Source organism: Labrus mixtus, chromosome 2 (assembly GCF_963584025.1).
Source record: "Labrus mixtus chromosome 2, fLabMix1.1, whole genome shotgun sequence".
Taxonomy (NCBI): Eukaryota; Metazoa; Chordata; class Actinopteri; order Labriformes; family Labridae; genus Labrus; species Labrus mixtus.
The window spans coordinates 12,833,330-12,855,191 of NC_083613.1; positions in this window are offsets into that span (position 1 = coordinate 12,833,330).

Sequence of the window (21,862 nt, forward strand, 5' to 3'; positions counted from 1 at the left end):
CTGCCTGTTAGCTTAGCCTCCACCTAACAACTGGTCTTTACCCGAGTGTAAAGCTCAACATTCTGGGTCCTGTAAGAAGGCACTCATTAAGGACAAACTGCTACTTATTCTACTATGTTTGTGGCATGAGGGCCCTTGTGCACGGTGCATTATTTCCCTCCAGCATCTAAACATGGGGGGCATGTCAAGCTTTGGAAAAAAAAATCAGGAGGCAAGACGGACAAGCCGGGTATTTTGGATGAAGCAACAGCACAATAGTTTGATGGTTTCATTCAGCCTCCTCCTTGTCGTCTGCTTTTCCATCAGGTGCAAAGAACAATTTGAGCGCCGTCAGGTGAGAGGCCCAGCTCAGGCTGATGATTGAACTTGAGTAAATCCTGATGTTGAGTCCGCCCTCTCTGTCTCCTCGCACACTTGGGGGCCGCTCGTCACCCAGCTGGTTTGGGTTCCAGAGACCGTGCATACCCTTCGCTCCGTCTGGTCTCCAAACCCGTCGCGTGGGAAAGGGGATGAGCTGCGGACTCCTACGGAGGATTCCTCAGATACAGGTACACCCAGAGATAAATCTACAGTGTAAGGTCACCTTTCCTCCCCCTGGTGTTTGGGGCCGCTGTGTTTTAGCGTCGGGCCCCTTCTCCCCCCGACCCCAGAAGACATTTCTGTAACAGCATGCAGGCGAGTGAACTGTGTCAGAAAGTGTTAGTGAGTTTGAAAGCAGATCCGTCCTTCAAGGTCGAAGGCGAGCTGGCTCCCCCTCAGAAATGAAAACCTTTTTCTCCCGTTTGTGCGGGGGGGGGGGGGGGGGGGCAGTTTCAGAACTCTCATGCTTCGTTGAACCCACTTAGCAGGGTCGTAAAGAGCGAGGGGCCGAGTGAGAAAACAGCTTTGCGTGCTCGCCACAAGACGGTGAAAAAAGATGAACTCCGACTCTGTGGGAGTCCAGGTGAGCTGCTGTCTGTGTGAGGCCCTGCGGACAAACAAACACGTCATTTAGAGCAGCGAGCGAGCCGTGGAACCCAATCCCTGTGAGATGTGTCGACAGGCGCACAAAGAGCTGCAGCTACAGGCCGCAACGAGACGGACACTTAGCTGACATGACAGTGGATGAAGACGAGCCCGAGTCGGGGCACCGCTCTCACTTTTCTCTCAAATCTGCAGAGTTACTGATGATGCAGAGGTTGGAGGATGGGGAGTGTGCCTATGTTCCCACATTTCCTTTTTCATAAATTTGTGTCAGATTTTATCCCCCTTTCTCCCAATTTGGTAGCCAATTACACCCAACCTATTATCCAGTAGCAATGGACTACAGATGGAATGTAGCTTTTAGCTAAATCTGGTGCGCCCATCTCTTTGTTTATTGCAAACATTTAGTGTAAGTGCACATTGTCCTTTTAAATAAACAAACTAAACTAAGTAGCACAGAGGCCTCGCATTGACTAGCTTCCGGTCAGATCAGTCGAATGAAGCGCAGCAACTGGACACAAACCTCAGTTTGCAGTGCATCAATATACCTCTGGAAAGCCGGGTTGGCATAGAGAGGGGGTGATCCTGGGGTGCTTGGAGCCACTTTCCAGCCCTGTGGAAATAAAGTGCTTCCAAAAAATCTTGTGGGAGGATAGGGCTTAAATTGAAGGGAAATGTAGGAACACAAGACCTAATTTTGAAAATGTCCTAGAAATGTGTGGAACATAGGGCTGACCCCGGTGGGGGAAGGGGAACAATCTGTGCGTCTTCCTCCCAAAAGGTGCTCTTCATTTAGCTTAAATATCCGCTCCTATGATCGCTCACCGCTGCGGGAAAAAAAAAGAAGCTGCGCCTTGACCTTTCATGTGACTTAACAAGTTGATCCGTGCCACATCACAACGGCTTCAATCGTGCACTTTAAACGCCGGGTTGACATTTTTCTGCCAAAGCCACTTCCTCCTGTGGCAATCCGAGCGCCCTGTGTTTGAACGCTGGGTAATGAGGGAAATATTCCTGTCGTGCTGAAAAGCGGAGGGAGCAAATTGCCTCCATCATTGCTTCTTTTTTTTTGGACTGTAAAAAAAGCAATCAAGGGGATGGTGTGTCTGTTTTTGGACTGCTGGGGTCGATTTTGCATCTTTTAACTCCAGCTTGAATCAATGAGTGCTCATAAACTGATAGCTACATTCACAAATAACATCTTAAACACAGCTTCCCACTTGTTTTGCATCTTCAGCAGCAGCTGTTTTTTTGGTGGAGACGGATCCTCCTGAGCGCTGCTGCCAACACACATCGTTAAGGAGAAAAACCCGCAAGAGGTGACAATGCAATTGGCAATTTTTGTCTGGCTTTGCTGTCGGCCATAGAAATCCACATTCTTGAGGAAAGTCTCGAGACAATGTGAGTGGGCGAGTTAGGTCGAGGACTGGGGACGAGGAACTTTGTGCGGCTGCTCCGTGGTCTCATTCACAAACCCAAGAATGTCGCCACAATCCCGTACGCTCCCAGCAGCCAAAACGCTGGGATGCAGTAGATTTGAGAATACAAACTGAAGGCAACTCTTTTTTTACTGCTGCTCTCAAAATCCCAGCGAGGCCAAAACCAGCAACTATTGTATGAATTATATGATTTGGAGCGTGCATCGTATGAAATCCTTTCTTTTGCACGTCATAAAAATGTATTAGCTGGACGTTTCAACTGGGTGCAAAAGATGAGTGACATCATTACATGTCACTTATTTCTTAGAAAAGGAAAACAAAGCAGTGATTTCACCGATAGCACAAAGAGTGATGAAAACAAGTGGTGTTAAAATACAAAAAAACTATATTTAAAGAAGAATGAAAACATGTCCAGCCCCAGATAAAAACGATTTCTCACATCTAAACATGTGACAATTAGTGCTGTCTTCATTAATGTTTTTAATCATGATTAATCTCATGGTATTTTGTCCCTTCAGGCTCTCCGTAGATAGTCGTCCTCAGTGTCTCCCTGTAGTCTCAGTGATGTAAAAGAAGGACACTGCTGCATCTTTGAATGTCTCATTTCACTTTAACAAACTCTCAGACAGATCAGCTGACGAGTCCGAAGTAATATCCACCTTATGACATCATACATTGACCTTATGACATCACACAGTGACCTTTGTTACCGTTCATTTGAGCTGTTTGACATCAGTTTGGGATCCCTAACCACTTCCTGTTTCTGTGCTTAACTTCCTGTCCTAACCTTCACTCTACCAGATAGGCCTTATTTTATTTCAAAATAAAAGCACACAGCAAGTAAAGGACTCTCAGTTTAATACAAACATTCAAAATAAAAGCCTAAACAGTTTTATTTTTAAATGAAAAATCCTGGTATTTCAAACGTGCGATTAAAAACTTTGATCGTTTGGCGGCCCTAGTGACAATAATAAGGTTTTTTTTTTGATGACTCCTGGTGCACTTAATGCTCTTAATCCTCTTTAAACCATGACTGCACTTTCCTGTAGCACTAAAGCACTTTATTTATCAAGCTACCATCCAGTGTCATTTTTAACGAACACTTACATTTTCTTTTTCTTGGTTTATTCCTTCAGGTTGTCTTTTTATTTCTATTTTTTGTCCACTGATGTCAATCAAATTTTTCTTCCATGGCACCATACAGGTCTGAAACGAACCGACTGAACTGAACTGAGCAGGGTCAAGGGTCAAGTGGACCTTCAACACAGTCAGATCGTTTCTTTTAAAAGGTCATAACGGTTTTTTTTAACGACTAAGTATCGATGTTCGTCGCCCCCTTTTAACTCCTCGTGTCTCCATCAAAGTCGAGGTCAAATCGCTCCCCGCTCATCAGAAGTCTGGTGAATCCGTGCCCAAAGTGGCGCTGCCTGTCTGACAGTAATAATGTTATTGCAGGCACCAGAGGTCAGAACAAATGTGTGTGTTTGAACATCCTGAGATTACAATTTCAAAGTCCTCCCCATGAGAAGAGGAACAATGGAGAGGGTGGGAAGTAAAAAAAAAAGCGGGGGTCTCTTTCAAATAAACAAGCATGGCTCGATCCTGAATGGGGCTTCTACCGAGCAGCCGGATTGGTTCTCAGAAGATTGAAAGCAGCGAGTGCCCCCCCTCTTGACTCCTGAACCAGCTGAAGAAGAAGTAAACACAAACAACCTGAGAGAGCTTCACAACTTGAATTCAGCAATTTGCTCTTTTTTCTTTATCCGACTTCTCTCTCCTCCACTGAGCAGAGCGTGGACGGGAAAGTAGACGTGGGGGGGGGGGGGGGGGGGGGGGGGATAAAGACCTCCTCCCCCTTTTTTTTGTGCTATTGCTTAATGAGCCTGAAAATACAATTGCACTGTTCTCCCTGTGAAGGTAGCCTGCAGGCTATAGTGTAAATTAGCGGTGCGAGGAAGCCTCCAGGGCTGAGTCTTGCTGAGCGGCCAGAATAGAGAGATGTGGCGCGAGGGGGAAAATCCTGTTAGGGCGGTGCATGAGGAGGAATCACGGTGCGTTTTCGAACCCGTCGGAGCCGACGGGGGGGGGGGGGGAACTTGTTGCAGCTATGAAAACCTCGGATCCAGCAGCACAACTGGCAGACGCTGATGTGTGAGATTTATTGAGCCGTGTGTGTACTGGCATTCATTATGTGAGATGTCAGTTGTTTGTCACATTTCAAGCCCATAATTCTAGTCGGTTTCACACAATGGCTCTTTTAAGCGGCTACTACAATCATCCTTCAATTTAATTTTCTATTCTTCTGCAGATTACGAGGCGAGAGGCCAGTTTTCTCCCACATTGCATATGTCCTCTCATGAGCTCTGGGTGCTCTTTTGACCGCTCCGCTTGGCATCTGCTGCCCACAGCCTGGCCTATATCTGCATTCTAATGCACGTATCCTGCTGGGATGTTAACTTTAGGCCCTCAGTAATTGATGGCTTCCACACTTCAGCTCTGTCCCCCCTTTTCCCTGCCGATTGTTGGTATATCTCTGTGGTTTGGGGGGGGCTTTCAGTCAGCCATTGTTCTTTTATGGAGGAATTATAATAGACTAAAGGAGAGGGAGAAAAGAAGAAGAGGGGAGGAGGGAGAGGAGGAGGAGGGGATAAAAAGAGAGTCGCTGCTGATATTTAGTGAACTCCAAAGGGGGGAGTTTTCATTCTCATTCTGCAAGTTTGGCACATGCCTTCTGTTACTAAGTGGCAGTGCATTGAAAGAGCGCCGTGCATTTCCCATTCTGCAGCTCCGCTAGGTGCCTAGACTTACAACCCTGGCAGCTGTTGGGCCGTCTATGCAGCTATAGACTCCTCTCCACAGGTGAGCTCCCCTACCAAACTCCCAGTCTCCACTTCCCTCAATAGAGCCTTTCTCGGGGTCTTTTATCAGCGCCGAGAGGCCGACTTTATGTGCGCCACTCACAGAGCCGTGATTCATGGAGGCTGGAGATTGTAATGAATGTTGTTAGGGCACGCAGAAGGATTGATGTCTTGTTTCAACAGCTTCTTCTGTTCCACTTTGTGTTTACAGTCATTTCAAGAGCCAAAACAAACAAACACAACTATCAGAGTCAACAAACCATCTGAGGGCTCATGTCAATTCATCACTTTACAAAAGCAAAGCAGGGAAGATGCAGAGTAGGGGTCTCTTTTTTTTAAAACGTAGAATCCATGCTTAAAGTGTTAAAAAAATCCTGAAAATGATTTGATTGATTTGTAAAACCGTGTGAACGCATGACTACACTCAGTGTTCCCTTTATTAACCACGTTCCACCTGAAAGTGTGCGCACGTAGATCAGCCTCATGTAAAAGCTGTAACAGTTTAAATTGTGGACTGTACCTTATTAGACATACTGTGCTTATTTTTAATTACTTTTTATTGTCATCATGTCTTAACATACAGTACACATATTTTATATTCAACATAAGGATGACAATATTTTTAATTTTTATAAGTGGTGTGGTGTCAAAAAGGTTGTGTCTCCCAGTGATGTGGAAATATTAAAAATAACACTTACAATACAGAAACATGTATTATAGTTCCTTAAAGTAGCTTGAAGTAAAACTGAGGTAGCTTGGATCTGTGTTACATAAATTCATACATTTTTCCCTCTATCAAGGTTTTCTTCCCTTTCTCTACGAAATAAACGACGAGCATTGTGGAAACATCAGACATCAGGCCCAGACTCAAAACGTTATAACGCCCGCATTCAGCCGTGGAGAGTCGATGCAAAGCGCCTCATGAATGAACATGCATACAAACGAGCCGGCACATCAAAGCTTTCTAACACTGGATCACGGGGACAACAGGAAGTAAGAAGAAAGTAGAAAATAAACGCTCTGGGTCAGCGTTTGCTCACTGGTGTGCACACTTTACCGTCAGGTTGGTTTTTATAGATCACAGTCTCTGCAGGACGTGTGGTCACAGCAGCTTCAGGCCTCGCTTTGTGTGAACGTTTCCGGGAGCGTGCCTATGTTCCTATTAGGCCCTATGTTCCCACATTTCCTTTTTCATAAATTTGTATCAGTTAGGGTGAGGGTAACTTACCCTCACCCTAACCTGTGGGAACATAGGGCCTAATTTTGAGAAAATTCTTAGAAATGTGGGAACATAGGGCTGACCCCACGTTTCCACGGGTAAAAACCTGTGAGTGTTTGTTTCTCACGATTTGTCAAATATAATGTTGCTAACATGCAGTTTGTGTTACGCTGAAGTGGCCGGCGGTCGGGCCTGTGTCGGTAAACCGCTCTAAATGATGTTGTTTTGGTTTGGGCTGGATTCAGCACCTTGTTTTTTTTCTGAATTCAGTGGCAGAAGATGGTGTTGTTTATTTTCTTCTTCTCTCTCTTTCTTCTTTGTCTGTGATGCGAGCTGTTACATATTACTCCTGAGGTGTGGTGCCTCTTCCCCTCAAAGGCCTCCACTGTTTCCCCCCAAACTGCTGCCAAGCTGGGCTATCTTTTCATTTGGTTACTTAAGTGTAATTGCTCCCCTTTGAAGCCTCAGAGAGGCAAATCATTTGCTTTGGCCTCGGGGCAGTAATGGTCACCGAGCCAGCGACCCCCTCCCGGTCCGAGAGCGTCGGAGAGACCGCGAGAGGCCAGCTCCCATACGGAGAAGAAATAATACGGCCAGGGCCGCTCAATTTCACCTCCCTTTTCATCCCATTCTTTGAAAACTTTTTTATTAACAACAGCTTTCTCTCTCTCATACCGGGGCGCCAGGAGAGGGGAGGGGAGGAGGAGGAGGAGGAGGAGGAGGGGGGGCATGAGAGGATATCAGCAGCAGGGGGGGGGGGGGGGGGGGGGGGGCTGTCCCCCTGTATATGTCTGCCGGATTCTCATACACTCACACACACACAGATCCACGCACATACACACATCATCAATAGTGACAGGTCAAGAAGGCATTGAGAAAACAGCCCCCCCCACAACACACACACACACACACACACATACATACACGGTTCACACTGCTAAACAGGGACTCATGTTTCATATGCCACAGGCCTCAGCTCACACACACACACACACACACACACACACACACACACACACACACACACACACACACACACACACACACACACACACACACACACACACACACACACACACACACACACACACACACACACACACACACACACACACACACACACACACACACACACACACACACACACACACACACACACACACACACACACACACACACACACACACACACACACACACACACACCTCCATGGAGTCTGTTTCCATGGGTCTCTCTTAAAAACACACATGATTCCGTGTACCTGCTCGCCAGAATGCTCTCTTGTTTCGACCTATGACAGGCCGCGGAAATACGTAGCAACATAGCTCACAAAGAGCCTCCTTTAAGACTGGAAATTACTCCACCACTTACTGTAATTGTGACAATTCTGAGCACGCTGACATTGTAATCTCATAATAAGGTAATGGGGGCTGAAACTGTGTACAGGAGTGCGATTAGAAGGGTGTAGCTCCGGGACAAAAAAAAACATCTTCTTGTCCAGAGAGAGGGGCTTACATGATGAAGAAACCGACCAGGCGATCTGAAGTATGAAACACCAGCGGTCTGTCGCCCGTCTTCTTTGACCTCTTTAAAACAAAGACTACTCATTTCAACTCCTCAAGGCACACTTAAAAAAAATAAATAAATAACGTTATATTTGGACGAATGTTGAAGCTGAGAAGAAGAAGAAGAAGAAGAAGAAGAAGGAGAAGGAGAAGGCGGTGAAGAAGAAGAAGATGAAGAAGAAGAAGGAGGTGAAGAAGAAGAAGGAGAAGAAGAAGAAAGAAGAAGAAAGAAAAAGAAAGAAGAAGAAGAAGGAGGTGAAACCCCCATTTAGAAGGGGAAAAGGAATTCTTCTAAACAGGGCGAGTTACCTTCAAGACACCGGGGAGCCAAATCGATGTGGACACGAGTCCATAAAAAGCCAACCTGGTTATGAACGCCGGGTTTTACTTCTATCATTTTGACTTTGAGGTTTTTTAAGAGAGAAGCTTTCCCTGCAGTCACGCCAGATGGTAACAATTCTTGGACATATTACGAGCTGCTCTCTGCCAAATAGCATACCTTCGGGCTATGTTTTCAGAGGGCTATAAAAGCCAATAATGTAATTTTGATCTATTTTATCAGATATCGCCCCGGCCCTGGCTGCGTTTATACAAGACAAACTTTTAAACGGGACAAGACCTCTTTTCTGTTTTTTTTGCTTTTTTACTCCATAAGTGCACCAGATTCAATATGTGACCCGCTGTGTGGCTTTGCTTGTTTGAATTCAACGTCTGAATAAATGTTGGAGCGAGGAGCCAAAGTGAGGTTAGCCTCCATGTTCCCAGACAAATGGCACGGGGAATCTGCAAAAACACACTTTACCAAAGCCGTCCACAAAGTGAGAGAGAAGACGGGATTCTTTGTGGAAACCCTGAAACCTTGACCTCTCCTGATGTAACAATGACACAGTAGCAAAGTATCCCAGTGCTGCACCGCGCTCCCCAGTGGTCTGCCATCCACGCCATGACTCACTGCTGACCTTGCAACAACTTTCCAGCGCTGCAACAGACCCGTTAAGGAAAGCTCACGGAGCTGTCATGTTTCACCAGACGACATAACGCTAAACACACCCGATAGCCAGTGTGACCCTGCGTCAACACGCACACGCACAGAGACATACACAAACACAGACACAGACACACAGACGCACACACACACAGACTGTGTCTGCAGGTCGTCCAGCCCCGTGTTTACAGAATGTAAAATGTAAAACGACCACAACAAAGTGCGACGATCAGCGGCATACGCTCATTTTTTTTTCCATCGCTCAGCTCGTTGTTTTCTTCTCCTGCGATCACACGCACAACTGGAGGCCTGCTGTGTGGAATTACTCACGCTAATGGCGCTACACACTTTTGTAGCAGGAAATCGGACAGCCGCGCTGTAACTGCTAAAACGGTGATTAAAAAAAACCCAAAATTGCATCATGATGTTGAGCATTTTTTGCAGCGGGGGGGGGGGGGGGGGGGGGGGGAGTGGTCCAATTAAAGCGAATGGGATTATTGGGCAGTTATGGGATGTGTAAAGCCGTCTTGTGGAGATGTGGCCTCAGCTGTAGCATGTATAAGGAAAAAACACGACTTTAAAATAACTCTGCTAGTAAACTGTAATTAAAGATCTGGATATTAACTCTGTAATTTGCTTGTCTGTGGGGGTCATTAAGCGCCCCCCCCCCCCCCCCCGCGCTTGCTTTAATGAGACAGAAACTGCAGTTAATGAGACAAACAGTTAGCTGAAGTTATGCCTGGCTGAACATCGGCTGGAGACACTGTGAAGAACTTAAAAGAGTCAATTTGAGATTCTTTGTACTCCGCAGGTGAGAATCAGAAGGCTGGATGAGGCGTTTCAGATTCACAGACAATGACGGGAAGGATATGAGTGTCTCAGAGATGAAGGGGGAAAGGATGATTTGATCACTGGAAGGCAGAGGAGAGTCCAGACTTTTTTCACAAGAACCATGACTTCTGCAGGGGCTGCCGACACACACAATAAAGCCGCTTTCACACATGCACTCCTGAAAATATCGAGATCATTTCAGAAGGACTGCTCCGGGGATTCTCCTGATCTGGTTGAACAGAATCTCAATGTGAACTAAAGAGTGGAGAAGAACATACTGGAGAACAGGAAACATAATGCAGCAGGTTCATTAGAGCACAGAGATGGTAGAGGTGGCGTGCAGACAGTCTATGGTCGTGCAGCGATCACAGGGAATAAACGTCACCACCCCCTCCCACTCGCTCCAGGTGAATTCTCCTGATTATATCCAGCTGCGTTCTCACATCAGCTCACTCTGACTTTCTGCAGAATAAATACGAGGAGACTGGAGGAGAAACTCCGGGTGAAGAGAGAAACATTCAGATGTTTTCAGTTTTCATATCAGGAGTTTTCTGCAAGTGTGAAAGCAGATTTCAGATGCTGGAAAATAGTGCAACACTGTAAAGGTCACACTCACACCAAGGCAATCTGCCCAGGCACGTTTGACCGCAGAGAGTGCCTCCTTGGCCCTGGTACAGTCATGCCCGACCAGAACAGTAAAATCCAGTCAGAGGACAGAGTCTCTGCAGACACAGTCACCACCACACATGTATGGAGGCCCAGAAGGGACGATGGAGCAGCTTCACTTTAGGAGAAGTCTGTATTTTATTTTGAAGGAAGACGCGACCGACTCTGTGGACGACTGACAGAAGATTTTTGGTCAGGTTTCTTACTTTGTGCTTCAAAGTTAAGCTGTATGCAGAAAGATAAACACAACATGTACTGAAATAAACACAATCAAAAAGGGTTACAGAGAGTTCACGTGTTCAAAGGAGCAGTTCGGTGCGGGGATGATTGGAGCGTACGAGCAGAGTGTAGACAAAAGACGACACGGCGTGATTGCAGGGAATCAATTTTCCATTCTGCTCGCTCAGACTTTGTCACAATAGCCTCAGAGAGGAAACCTATCGTCTGTGAGGAGGAGGGTACACTTTATCTTCTCCCCTCTCTCTCTGCATTATATTTAAAAAAAGGGAAAACAGAAAGCCACTTGCTTTTCACAAGTCTTTTGTTGCTGAACGGGCTGCAAAGTGACAACAGTAAACACGGTGAGATCTCCAGAAAGCTCTTTATGAAGGCGAGGAAGAGCTGTCATAAAGGTGTGTGTGTCTGTGTGTGTTTTTCTCTGTGTGTGTGTGTGTGTGTGTGTGTGTGTGTGTGTGTGTCTGTGTGTGTGTGTGTCTGTCTGTGTTTTTCTGTGTGTGTGTGTGTGTGTGTGTTTGTTTGTTTTTCTGTGTGTGTGTGGATATGTGTGTGTGTGTGTGTGTGTGTGTGTGTGTGTGTGTAGTGGTGCCTGGAAAAGTGGATATTGTCACAGTTCAAAAACAAACCCAAGCGCACAACTCTGTTCAGGATCAACGGTCTCTACTCACAAAAAGGATCCAAATCCAGGCAGGCAAACGGAGTTAAAGGGGGTCAGGCTGACACAAAATCCAAGAAGTCAGGAGATCAAGAAATAGACTAAGAAAAGGCTGGAGAGCTGAGGCAACACACTGAGACAATGGAGAGCTCATCAAGCAATGGGGAACAGTGACGGAGAGGAAGACAGGTACGAGCTTCTGGTTCAGGACGGGTCGAGACGGTTTTATGAACCTCCTTTTAGTAGTTTGTACTGATTTGTCCAAAATTCAGTATGAGAACAAATGTGAGATCCAGAGTGTGACAAACATACCTGGATGTCGTTCTTATAAAGCACCAGGTCAGAGGTCGACATGATGGACAGCAGGGTCCATCATAACAGATGAAATAATCACAATCAGACCAAACCAGACAAAGACACCACCAGTTATCTTTGTTGATTCTCTAAATCATGAAAGTCTAAATGAATCTCTCGTCAGCTTTTTTCAGACTGTAAGTGGACGCTACGTTGAAGCGGCGCTTGACGTCAGCTCGGCTGTTGTTTACTTCCAGAAACCAGCTTAGCCAGGGCCAGGTGCACTGCAGAATAACCACCGACCGGAGGTCAGACTGCATACTACTATCCAATTATCCAAAGTAGTTTGCAGTTCGCAGTACATACAGTATACTGCGTTTGATGGTTGTATGTAGAAGGCGGTTTGAAAACAGCACTTCTCTTATCCTGCTTTCATGTGGTGTCGGACACAAACTCATGACTGCCTGCTCAAGTCGGAGCAACAACTTGGAAACTCGGGAAAGAATCAGGTATCCGACTTGGCCATCCTGCTGTCATATTCAGGATCTGCAGGAGGATTTCCAGACATGCTCAGTAAGAATAGTTTAACCTCATTCAGGAAGAAATGATCGGAGCGAGCGTGCACATGGACCCGAACAACCATCAGCCCTTTCTTTCTAAATGAGCCAGATCACATCAGTCTCTCTCTTTGTGTTTCCACAAAGCAGTTTTACTCTGACCGTGTTTGTACAGAGTAGGACGAGTCATGCCTCCGACATCCGGGAAAAACACATTTCTGAGTGATGCTCATCAGAGGAGCTGATTTAGCAAAGAAGACTGAAAACGAAGAAGGTTTACGCAGTATAGCTGCTCATCAGCGGTGTGCTTGTGTGTGTGTTTGTGTGCATGTGTGTGTGTGTGTGTGTGTGTGTGTGTGTTTGTGTGTGTGTGTGTTTGTCTGTGTTCGTGTGTGTGTGTGTGTTTGTGTTTGTGCGTGATGCAAACAGTTCATAAAAGACCTCCACACTCTCTTTCTCTAATCATCGTGCTTACTTCACAAACATCACCATCACCTTCGTTTTTCTGAAAGTGTAAAACATCAAAGATGAATCTCATAATTAGATCTGATCCAGTCACATACACCTCAGAGCAGCCTGGTGTGTGTGTGTGTGTGTGCCGGGGGCCTCAAATAAAACAGAGTCGGTTCCTGGGATCGCTGTCCTGCTGGCGGCTACGACTACATGCACAACCACTTATGATCACTTATAACAAGTCTGCAGACACAACGAGCGTCAGCTGATGCACGCCGACAGGCACCCCGGGAGAATCTCCCTTTAAAGGCCAATTATCCCGTGGAGCCGGTGTCGTTTCAAAGGCCAACAGTAGAAGATGTTGGCCCCTGATAAGGGACACATGTGTTCCATCACTCTTAATTGAAGCAGGGTTTCCTGAAAAAGAAACAAGCCCGCAGCCAAATGACAAAACAAACAGATTTAAGGACATAACAACTGTATTTGTAATGGGTATGTTTTCATGGTGCATGGAAATCGCTTTTCGTGGGGCATATTCCTTTCTGAAAGAGTCATAGTTCAGCTCAGTGTGGTGAATGTGTATGTGTCTGTGTGTGTGTCTGTCTGTGTGTGTGTGTGTGTGTGTGTGTGTGTGTGTGTTTCTTTTTCTTTTTTTACTGGACATCATCCTGTCTTGGAGAGCGCACCATGACGAGCGCTTTCCAAACCTTCCCAAATCTGATTACAGGTCTGCAAAAACCTCAAACAATGCCGTGGCAAGCGTGTCACTCACGGTCACAAGCCAAAGTCCTTCTCTGATTCCCCCCCTCCCCTCCTCCTCCTCCTCCTCCTCCTCCTCCTCCTCTCTCCTCATCCTCTCTCTCCTTCTCTCCCTCCTCCTCCTCCTCATTATGATCTGACATTAAGAGTAAAGACATTAGTCATGTGCTTTAACAGGAAACACGCAGAGCAAATTTACAGTAAAAAAAAAACCTGAGCTGCATGGAGGGAAAAGATAAATCTCCATTTGAGTTTTCTGTAAATAAATAAAAAGATGCATGTTGAGGTGAAGAGTGAGAGATGACATCATCCTTGTGTGTGTGTGTGTGGGGGGGGTGCAGATATCAAAGATGTTAAATTGTTTAAGAGAGAAGTAGGCTCATGCAGTTTTAAACGTAAGAAAATGAACTCCTCCTGTCTCTGGATTCATAGCACGGCTCCCGGCCTTTTCCCATGATCCTCTCGGACGTATTTAGCATTTACAATTTCTCATTTACGGGGATATTATTACCTCTCTGGCACGGTGCCCCGCTTTTTGAATCCGTCTCTTTAATGTTAAATCATGTGGACATTAAAGTCTTTCCTTGACTTACAAGACATGACATCTCTGGAAACATACAACCCGGGTCAAAGATGGAGCTCGTTAAAGGATTGCACACGACCACAAATTCACAGAGAGAGAAGGGGAGGGGGGATAAAGAGAGAGAAAAAATGTTTAGTTAACTCAGACTTCAGTCGTTCAGGACGCTCGGCTTTGTGGCGATGAGAGACAAAGACGGTTTTGTGCACACGGCTCAATAAGGCTCCCCTGTCGCCCTCGCTTTATCTCGGGGGAAGTTGTGTTTGTGATCGACGATGGCATTTAACAAGCACAGCGAGCAGCGAGGGGATATGACTGTAAGAGGATGAAACCTCAAAATAATGCACGCTATACTTTCCTCCCTCTGATGTTAAATCAAGGCCACGTTTTCTTAAAAAGGTCAGACATGATTAAAAGCTGGTGCACCAACAATCTGTTTTCCTGCATTTTCAGCGGACCACATAACCGATGCTGGAGCGGCGCTTTTTTCTTCAAGGTGCATCGATGGAAATGTCTGTGAGCGATTCAGATTTGTTGAAGGTTTAAATGTTTCCGCTCTGTTCTGTCACTTTTGAAAGTTAAAAAAAAACAACCACAGAAGTATAAGAGGAAGGATGAATGAATGCTTTGTGTGTTTGTCTTGAATGCTTTCACACCTGCAGAAAACTCCTAAAAAAATGATATTTGTCGAAGGAGCTGCATGAGTGAACGTGAACAGCCGAATTTCAGCCAGACTTCAGTCGTAATTTCCTGCCAAACCCCTAGTAATTTTTCCCGCAGAAAGTCAGAGTGAGCTGATGTGAGAACACAGCAGGATATAATCAGGAGAATTCACCTGGAGCGAGTGGGAGGGGGTGGTGACCTTTATTCCCTGTGATCGCTGCACGATCATAGACTGTCTGCACGCCACCTCTACCATCTCCGTGCTCTAATGAACCTGCTGCATTATGTTTCCTGTTCTCCAGTATGTTCTTCTCCACTCTTTAGTTCACATTGAGATTCTGTTCAACTACACGTAGCATTGATAGAAAGACAAATATTCTCATTATAGCGTCATGTAGAGGACTGAGTCTTACCTCAGGAGACCCCCCCCCGCACCCACCCACCTGTCTGACAGGTCTCCTGCTGTGAGGTGCATGTGTGAACAACCAGGTTGGGAGGATTTCAGCAGTAGTCCAACGTCCCAACTTATAAAATGGGATTGTAACAGAAGACTTTATACCAGCAGAGAGAGGAGCTGCTGAAGGCTCTGAATATCATCGTGAGCCGTCAACAGGAAGTGCGTTCAGCACGACTTCAGTCCCAGAGCTGTAATTGGCCATCTGCAGGAATTTCTGCTGTGGCAAACTAATTGACCAACAAATCCCTGGTGCTTTATCAACACGGGGAAACGCCACTGGGCCGATAACCAGCCAGCCTCGTAAACCGATCTACAACCAATGGCCAATTTGAAACACATGTTTTTGGCTATTTTACGACAGGTCTCCGCTTCCACTTGACTCAGACGTTTGGTTCCCTGAGAGGAACGTTTCAGGATTAGACTAAAACTTTTTAGACTGGCGGTTTCATCAAAAAGACGTGTTGGTGGGAGCAGGAAGAAATAATGTTTCATTATTTTGTGATGATTTTAACTGAGATAGGTTTTCTAAATTGATATCTTAAAAAACATAAGTTATTAACCAATTTGACCCAAGAGGGCTGACTAATTGAGATTTATTTTGTCCGAGTATTGGTGCCAATGAAGGGAAGATGTCACCCAGAGAACAATGTTGCTTAATTATGTGTTTCTATTTTATTTTAAACAGGCAGTATGTAACTCTGGACCCTAGTGTTTAAAATGGGTACTGCAGTCTAAATTCTAAACATTGTAGAGAGCTGTCTCCCCCCGCCCCCTCCTCTCTAGAGTTGATGCTCACACAGGTTACCATGTGGTGGACACTGAAGCTTCAGTGTTTATCCAGCTTTGCATCGGTCTGTAAACCTTTCTGTGTTCTAACCTCTCTCCAATATTGATCCTAGTTTGAGCACGTTTCTGCTCGTGGAGCTTATTAGAAACATGCAGAGGCTTTTTAGGTCAGGTACAATCACTTCCTTTTTTTTTTTATTATTACTTTTATTAACATTTTTATGACATCACAATACAAACAGGAGTGAAAACCCACAACCCAATCCATGGACATAAACCCCCCCACCCCCACCCAGAACACACAAACAAACAAACAAACAAACAAACAAACAAACACACACTCACTCACAGCTAGAGAGGAGGTACACATATTGCAAATAGTTCATCTAAACCATGTGCCAAGGACACAAACAGCATACATATCATAATACATCATCAATGTGTTAGTGCTACATCCAAGCTGTCCACAATAGAGATGTCCATAAATAAAACAATCACTTCTATCTGAACCAGTTCTCTTGCCCGCTTCCATCACTGCAACACCTGTTGACCTGATAACTGCTCTCATATCTGACAAACCGAGGGGTGTCCAAAACGGCCGTGTGGGGGTGCCTTAAAACCGCCTACCTTCTCTGGTCCAAACAAATCCAGAGCATTCAGGAGAGTTTCAGGAGAGTTTCCCCGGATGTTTTTTGGATGTGAGAAAACACCGTTTAGAGACTTAAATGTTTATGACAGTTCACAACATGGACTTGATCTGCATAAATTAACTTCATATGCTGCAAGTGTTTGTCCCTGACCTTCTGATCCGTGTTAGCTTTGCGTCAGAGGCAACACATTTAAACGACACACGTTGTGAACATGACGTGATGACAGTGGCTGAAAACTCTCAGACCCGGTGTTCACTGTGAGGCTCTCTTTCCCCGGTGACGACAGAAATTATGCCATAAAATCTGCGAGTGAGCATGACAGGTCGTGATCAAAACCAGCTGCCAATTAACTTAATGACTGAATCTATCACATTCAATTAGAGAGAGCCTATGAGCTGTCAATCCAAACCCTTGGCCCACTCGTTAAACAAAAACACAGACGCAGAACGATCACTTTAGGAGGCATGTCTCTGTCTCTGTGATCCTTATCTGCAGGGCCCTGCGTCCTATTTGAAGGGGTCGGCCCTGACAGCTCTCACGGATAAACCGCCGTATGAAAGGGGTCACCTCGACCTCTGGAATCCATCGTCAGCTCTCTGTCTTGCACAGCTGACAAATGGTTTCAGACAGCGTTCAGGAGGCTTTAGAGAGGTATTCCCTGATGTGTGTTTGAATAAAAACGCGAGAACAATGGAGGGGAACACAAAGTAGAGAGAGAGAGAAAATAGAGTAGAGCGATCTGAGCATAATAAATGGAACAAAACAAAGAATGAGTGCCACTTTCCCTCATTTGCCTCCTGACTTTGGTGCAGAGCCATACTGTAATCCCCCAGAGGAGCGCTTATCTGCCAGGGGTTTGCTCCATGGTCAGTGTCTTTAACCCCACATGATAACACTTAGCCCGGCCATAAAGCATAGGCCCCTTTAACTGATCCATTAGCGTCCGATCCCCGAGAGTGGACCCGCTGGTGTCTACTGAAACTTACCAGGAAGCCTTGAAGGAAAACAGCAAAGCAGACATGCACAGAGATCAAAGACAGTCCCCCTCCTCCTCCTCTCCCCCCCCCCTCCTCCTCTTTCTCCTCCTCCTCCTCCTCCTCTCTGTCTCTCAATCCTTCATTCTCTCGTTCTGTCTGAGTTCTCCAAAAATTTGCCAGAACACAACAGAATGGAGCTTTTTGACAAATCGTCTCCGGACCTGACCAATCTCTTTCTGTGTCCGGAACATAATCGACAGCAGTGAGAAGACAGGTAGTGATGAAGGGGAGAGGAACATGGGGAGAGACAAACAGGAATGTAACTATCACCTCTTTCATACATGCACAAGTAAAAATACAGCCTAGCCCTGACATTTTCCAGAGTTTCCCGTTCACACATGTCTCTAACAATGGGAGATTCTCCCTGACAGATGGGGGGAGGGGCTCAGGAGTCAGGACACAACGTAAAAAGTAAACGTAGTGTAATGTTTATAAAGTGTCTAAAGCAGGTTTCACATAAGGCTGCTCCTTAAATCTTCCTGGTTGTTCACACATGTCCCTCCCTGCTGAGTTCTGCCTGTTAGTTGTTTTCACATTTGGACTTTCTACAAGACTGCCCCTTCTTCAAGTGAGTACAGGATTGTGGGTCAGTCGCTTCCACCTTCAAAATAAAATACAGACTTCTCCTAAAGTGAAGCTGCTCCATCTTCCCTTCTGGGCCTCCATACATGTGTGGTGGTGACTGTCTCTGCAGAGACTCTGTCCCCTGACTGGATTTTACTGTTCTGCTTTGTTCTGGTTGACTCGGGACGTTTCTGGGCAGAGCTGGTGTGTTTCCTCCAGCCAATGACAGCACAGCAGGTGAGTTTAGGAGAGGATACAATTCAGTGATTGGACGTGATTCAAACCGGTGAATATGACGGACGTGGACGTAGCAGCAAAGAAGAGAAAATATAATCAGAGTGAGGAGAAACACCAAGCGGATAAAGCTCGTTCTAAAACGAGGGTGAACCTTGTGTTGTCTTTTACCCGTGGACGTGGAGTTGGTCTGCTTCCTGTTGGACAGGCAGGTGACAAACACCTGCGGTTAGCTTGTGCTAGCGTGCGTTAGCTTGCAGTGTAGGTACAAGCAGTAAACGTACACACTACGAACTGCAGTGAGGGTGAGCCCAGAAGGAGGGGCCAAGTCTGAATGTTTACAAACATTTCTGACTCCTCCTTTAAAAAGAACAACGCAGAAGAGGCTGATGAAGCAACGGTCGCTTTTATATCAATGCTACATGTAAATTAGCACACGTCTCTGTGTGATCGGGCCCTACGGCTGACAGTATAGTTGTTGAGGTTCGGTTTTAGATTTTCTATCACTTTAATTGTTGAAGCATTTATTTCCTTTTAACATGTTCAAAATACAGATATCATTCAATCAAATTGAAGTTTAACGACAGCATTTTCCTGCACGATGTGGCTGTGAAACTGTTTAAAAAATTAAGATTGTTTCTCTTCTTTTTTTGTTGTTTTTGCACATCGTTGTTTCCTCCCCAGTCTGGCCATCTCGTTCTTTTTTACGCTGTGTTTCTCTTTGAACCTTATCCTCTGTCGTCTCTCCTCACGTTTTCCTATCAACATCTTATTTACCCGCTCCTCTCTCTCTCTCCTCCTTCTCTTGCTCTATCATCAAAATCTCTTCCTTCCCCTTCCTCTGTGTCCTCCCTGCACCCCCCTGAGCTCGGCCTCTCCCCTCCCTCTCTTTACTCCCTACATCCCCCGGCCCTGTCTTCCTCCCCCGGTGTTTCCAATTTAGCACCGCTATGAACCAGTTCAGATTGTAACGCTATCAATTAGTCAGCGACTCCAGCCCGTTTATTCAGTGGGCCCGGCAGTGAGCTCTGCTGATTTACAGACTGCGAGGGAGATGTAAGGGAGAGATGTGCAGACATGGGCTGATATGGGTGTTTGACAGTCTGTGGGAACGGAGCCTGTGTACCGTGTACCTGGAGGATTTGGTCCTGCGGTTGAAGGTCCCCGTAGTAATGCGGTGAAACCTCAAAAAGATGAAAAGGTTTTGCAGAGGAAGAGAAGAAATGCAAAGCAAAAAGCAAATGTTGGAGATTTTCTGGAAGGATAAATGCCCCTTTTCATACGTATAGGATTTCAACCGCAGCCTGTTCTGCGCGAGAGCCACATTCTTGTGATATGTATGGAAGTGCTTTTAAAAACAAGAGGTTTAAATAGAGAACATTGATCTGGAATCTTTCTTTATAATGAAACATGCAACTTATATCAACAAGGCGATGTTGCATAATGATAACCAAACATATCCCTGGGAAATGTAAAGTTTGATGGATGATTATTTTTACATTATACTAATTGTAAATAAAGATTTTCACATGTTGAAATTCCATATTTTTGCATTGAAAAATAAAAATTGTTAGGCTTTTAGTCTGAATTCTTGTACTGTCTTAAGCTGAGAGAACTTTCCTTGCTGAATTCAAAACTGCTTTTATTTTGAAAATATACCCTTCTGGTAGATTGGTAGCCGGGTTTACTCCCAAAAGTGCAATGCTTCCTGCAGTTGGGTCCAGTCGAGGTCGGTTCATGTTCTCACTGCAAACAAACCGCACCAGAGTCTGAAAAAAAGCGGGCCGAGACCCACCTCCTCGAGGGGTCTCTGTCCGGTTGTTTGGTCCGCACCAGAGTCTGATGGGCAGCTTTCACACCGCACAAACCAGCCGCTCTTATTCTGCAAACAAACTCAAAGTTTTACTAGATTTATCTAATAAGATAAGAGGAAGATTTACTTTTATTTCTACGGTAACACTGTGTGTGTGTGTGTGTGTGTGTGTGTGTGTGTGTGTGTGTGTGTGTGTGTCACTCATGAAACAGAGTAGGGGACCGGCCTGTTATGGGAGAACCATAGCCGGGTTTGTTGTCTTGTCCGCACACACAGCCAATGACCTGTCGCCTGTCACCGAGCCCCCCCGCCGTGTCTCTCAGTGTCTTCCTCTTAATTACCCATCATTCCTCTCGCTGCAAGGCCCCTCACAAATTACAGCGCATTGTCCCCCGCCGATCGACCTGTCATCACCCGGCTCCACGTTTCAGAGCGCGGCTCATTGTGGAGCGGAGAGCAGAGCTGGGGAGGCCGGAGAGGGACACACACGCACGTACATTTTTAGGCGCACACACACACATACACACACACACACACACACACACACACACACACACACACACACACACACACACACACACACACACACACACACACACACACACACACACACACACACACACACACACACACACACACACACACACACACACACACACACACACACACACACACACACACACACACACACACACACACACACACACACACACACACACACACACACACACACACACACACACACACACACACACACACACACACACACACACACACACACACACACACACACACACACACACACACACACACACACACACACACACACACACACACACACACACACACACACACACACACACACACACACACACACACACACACACACACACACACACACACACACACACACACACACACACACACACACACACACACACACACACACACACACACACACACACACACACACACACACACAAAACCTGTGTCTGCATGCACACACATCGATTAATTTGAATAGGCATGCACGCACACACACGCGCACACACACACTTACAGGCAGGCCCATTAGCTCTGGTGCCAGCTGACTCTGTGACCCAGACGGTTTTCTGCCATGTCAGCGGGACCAAATGACAGTCCTATGGTAGTAATACCCCCTACACACACACACACACACATACACACACACACAATAGTGACGAGCAGAGTGTCACCGTTTCACATCTTCTCTGTCAATCAGCTGAATGACTGTCATCCCAGGAGACCGGTCATGATAGAGCAACCTCCTGTTCGTTCCTTCAGCAGCAACAGGTTCAGTGTTTGCAGGAGGACGCCATAAACGTTCGGCACAGCACGTACAGATTCAGTGTTTAGGTGAATAAAACCTAAATCTTTGCCTTTATTAGAGAGACAGGTCAGGGGAAACTGGAGGTAACGAGGGGGAGTGACATGCAGGGAAGGAGCCGAGTGTCGGAGTTCAACCTTTGACCGCCCGCTTTGAGGACCGTAACCTCTGTACACGAGGCACGCTACATTACTGCTAAGCCAATATGTGCACCAAATAAAGCTTTGGATTTTCTGTATATTTAAAAAA